The following is a 4,828-nucleotide window of genomic DNA, read 5'->3' on the forward strand; positions in this document are numbered from 1 at the left end:
GGGTTAATTTAGCACATGCAAAGTGATTCACCAAACCAGAAAGCAGTTTTGCTGATAGAAACTGTATCTATATTTAACACGTCTGAAAAGGAGGAGCAAACGGGTTGGATGTGAAATTACATAGGAGACAAAGAAATGATGAAATTAGATGCAGAGAATGCATTTTACACCCTCGTGTGGACATTTTTGGAGTGACACACACACCTTTAAAATGAAAAATAAATGAATGAATGAGTCATGCAGTACCTTCTATGACTAAACTCCTCCAACGTTACATTTCCGTGCGTCTGGATCATTCAGTCTCTGTTCCATTAGTGCTGGTTTATCCCACAGCAGGTTTTACAGCGTATTGTCTCCAGTAGTGCACGCAAAACCCTCATTTAAATACGACGGTCTGCAAGACTTTGCACCTGTTGTAATTTGCGCAAGCAACCTTTGTAAATCACCCACAAACCGTGGTCACACCCCACACGCAAAATTCTAGACAGCGCAAGCAAATTAGTACACGCAAACTGGGATCTGAGTAGATCTGGCCCTGTTTCTGCAGTAGTTCCAAACCAAGGTTATAATAGTTTTGGATTTTTCATTACAGTTTAGTTTTATTTAGTTTTGACTTTTTTTTCTCTAATTCAGTTAGTTTTGATTAGTTTTTAGAGCAGGTTTGCTAGTTTTTATTAGTTTTTGTTATTTTCTAAATACTTAGTTTTAGTTTAGTTTTAGTTTTTTTTAATATCTTTTATCTTCTTCGCCATTGAAATCAAATAAATCCCATACAGGACTCTGCTGCTTTCTCCCCACTTTAATCTCCATGTTTCCACGTAGAGTGGGGACGAAAAGCTGACTAAACGACAAGCGACGAGAAGTGACGGACCGTTAAATATCATATGGCGCTGCAGCTAAAAGTGCTTGAGGGAAATAAATCGATATCATATCAATCCGACATTGATAAAGACGAAAACGAAGGGACTTTTATCCATAATTTTTATACGTTTTAGTTAGTTTTGTAAACACACAGTACAGTTTCAGTTAGTTATCGTTTTTTTCTTTTAATTATAGTTTTTATTTATTTCAGTTAACGAAAATGCTTTTACAATTTTAGTTTTCGTCATTTCGTTAGTTTCCGTTAACGATAATAACCTTGCTCCCAACAGACAAACCAGTGTTATGGGTGACAAGGGTCTTCACTGGACCAGCCCACTCCTGTTCTTGTGTTGTAACATCTTACACTTTAAAGAGGGAGAAACACCTTAATTGTTATTACTCATATTAGAATTTCTGTTTTGTATGTAAAAATAAATAATAATGATAATAATAATAATAATAATAATAAATACTTGCTGTTATTCCAGTTCCCACACCTGCCCACTCCCAACCCAATCACATGATAAAGTTCAACTGTCTCTCATAGCTAGGGAGGAGAATCCTTTAACACACAGGATTCTCCCCCCAAAAAGTCCAATCAAATAGACAAGACAGACACTTTCTCTAATAACTTCTAAGAAGTTTGTGTTTTTTAAAGCCACCACAGAAGCAGCTGGTGGTGAGGTGGGGAGGAGGAGGGGGATCATCTTGCATATCCAGACCTATCTCCACATTTTGTTAGCACTGTGCCAGTGTTATAGATCTGCTCTGGGACCCTCCACCACTGTTCTGAAGGAGGTGTAAAAGTTCCCATAGGTTGCTTGTCTAGTTCTTGCACCTGATCATTTTTTATTTTGCACGTTGTCTGTGTTATACTTTAGATTTTTCTTTTGTTGTTTATTGCTGTGTATTTACTTATGTTATTATCCTGTTTTTTTTTTTTGTTCCTTCTTGTCTTTTTATATTACTACACACTGTATTGGTCTCAGCACCCTAATTTCATTGCATATGACAAAAAAAGTCTATTCTGATTCTTCGGCCCAGACTGAACAAACAATGTTACAACTAGAAAAGCACTCGGAGAGCGCAGACCTCCGCCAAGGCAGATCAGTGCCCCCCCGATCACCACCAAAATTTAATCAGTTGTTCCTTGTGCCAGTATCAACATTTGCTGACATATTCATTCAAATCCGTCCATAACCTTTTGAGTTATCTTGCACACGGACAGACAGACAGACAGACCAACGCCGGCAAAAACAGAACCTCCTTGGCGGAGGTAATGATGCCTTGCAAAATAGCATCAGGAAAAAAAGTTATGGTATTAGAATAATTAAATCTCTGTATAAGAAAGCATCTCATAGAAAGACAGGTGTCTTTGTCAAAGCTTTCCATTTTCAGGGAGTAGTTGAGGTTTTTCTTTTACAAAGCCAGAGGGACTTTCAAAGTGATATTGTACAGATAGTGGAAGGAAGGAGAATGCAACTTTGCCACCTTATTCCAGAGGAGTACTTCCAGAAAGCCAGACTAGAGTTAGTTAGTTAGTCCTCTAAAAATAAAATAAAATAAAATAAATAAATTTAAAAAATAAAAATTAAAAAATTAAAAATAAATAAAATAAAAAATAATAATAATTAAAAAAAAAAAAAAAAGTTAGTTAGTCCTCTTTTCTCCATGTGGAGTGACCTCAACAGTGATCTGCCACTTCGACTATAGTGCCCTGATAATATTGAGAGTGGTTGCAATCTTCACCTTTGCTGCAAGACGTCACTAAATATCACACACTGAACCTTTGATTTCAATATACACTTTATATTTGTTAGTCTTCCCTTCTCAATTGTCAAACTAACTAATACTTGTAATAAGTACCAAAAAGGTGGTGAAAAGATAATAAAAAATGTACAGCCGACAACATTGACAAACACTGTGATGGAAAAAAAAAAAAAAAATTCTGAATGTCCTATGGAGTCAAAAACCTCACATCGGTAAATCGTTCAGGTGTCACTCAAAATATAGTTACCACACAGCAGAACAGTGTTTGTCAAGAAACTGTTCTGTGAAAAGTGTAGCAACCCACAAGATTTTCATTTTACTCTCATGAAAAAGATGAACACACAATTGAAGACATTCAGCTAACGGCTAATGGAAGACTGGTGAATGACAATGATGAAATGAGGCTTAAGTTCCCCTGGCAGATCTGACACATTAAAGCACAGAAAGTGGACATGCAGTCAGTCATGAAAAGGTTCTTTCTCAAAACCTGTTTTTATGATGACAGTCGGGACTCACTCATTACCATGGACAGAAAGGAGTCCCTGCTTTTGTAGCAAGTAAAGTACAAGGGGGGGCTGAAAAGTTCATAGCCTGACCAAGGAGGAGTTCTTCCACAGGAGTGAAACTGTGCATACATTCAATTCAACCTCTCCTCATACTAACTGCAGGGTTTCCTTCCAGATAAACCCATATTGGATAAATAATTTAGGACTTTGAAAAGTAGTACCAGGGACATTTGGTGAACCATCCATGGCACCGTGGTCTGATCAAATGTGTGCAGAAAAAGGGCTGAGCCCCCCCAGGACAGTCATGCTGACATGGTTGTTATAGGGCAGGGGTGTCAAACTCATATTCTCCTGGGGGTCACATTCAGCCCAATTTAATCTGCAGTGGGCCGGACCAGTACAATAATAGCATAATAGCCAATAAATAATGACAACTCCAAATTGTTTTAGTGCAAAAAATAACATTCAATTATGCCAATATTTACATTTACAAACTATCCAAAAAAAAGGATGTGAATAACCTGAAAAAAATAAAATTTGTTAAGAAATGCGATTACAATTTTATCAATATTCTGCCTAAACTTATCATTTATACATGTGTATTACAGATCAGATCTACAAAGGCACAAAAACATTCAGTAACAGGCAGAATATTATTAAAATTGCACTGAATTTACTTCAGACATTTTAGGTTATTCACATTTTATTGTTAAAGGATGGTTTGCTAATGTAAACATTTTCATCATTTAATGTTTTTTGCACTAAATCAAAGAGAAAAAAATGGTGTTGTCATTATTTATAGTTCATTATGATATTATTTTTGAGTTTGATTCCCTAACTTGCACTTTGTAAATTCATCCCAGGGCCGGAATGGAACCTTTGGTGGGCCGGATTTGGCCCCCGGGACGCATGTTTGACACCTGTGTTATAGGGGCTGATGCTCCAGCTTTATCAACTGTGCAAAACTGGGAAGAGGAATTTAAGAGGGGTAGGGAGAACGAGGGAGGGGTGAAAAGCAAGCATTTTCATGACATGTCTGTAGTACTACTGTTCAAAGTCCTACATTATTTATCCAGTGTGGGTTTATCTGGAAGGAAACCCTGCAGTTAGTATGAGGAGAGGTTGAATTTAATGTATGCACAGTTTCATTGCTGTGGAAGAACTCCTCCTTAGTCAGGCTACGAACTTTTCAGCCCCCCCTCGTAAATGGGCTGAATTTATTTAGCGCCTTTGAAACGCCTGGGTTTAGCTTTAGCGCAAACACACACATATGCACACTCACAGCCACCTGTAAACTACTGATGGTGGTGGAGTTGCCGTTCAAAAAGCCACGACCCGCTCAGTGGGGCGTTTCAACATGCTGTCAGGAGGGGCAGCTCAGGTACTGTCATCCCCCATCTAAACACACCAGCTGCCGCCATTCTCTACCAACTGTTTTGCTTCATTTTACTCTGGAAGACGATTTTTTTTCATGCATTTTTTTTTCCAGGCATTGTGGGTATTCACTAACTGCAGAAAAAACATTCTTCATGATTAGGTAAGCTGACACACGGCACATTGCTTCTGGGTGGACAGTACATTGCTTTGTAGCTACATTACTACAGTACTTTGAGGAATATTAAAGGACAATATGTACACTTTAAAAAGGACATCTTACAACTGCAGCTACTTTTGATGTTTTCTACATGGCC

The sequence above is a fragment of the Sphaeramia orbicularis genome, chromosome 22, assembly GCF_902148855.1.
Source record: "Sphaeramia orbicularis chromosome 22, fSphaOr1.1, whole genome shotgun sequence".
Lineage (NCBI taxonomy): Eukaryota > Metazoa > Chordata > Actinopteri > Kurtiformes > Apogonidae > Sphaeramia > Sphaeramia orbicularis.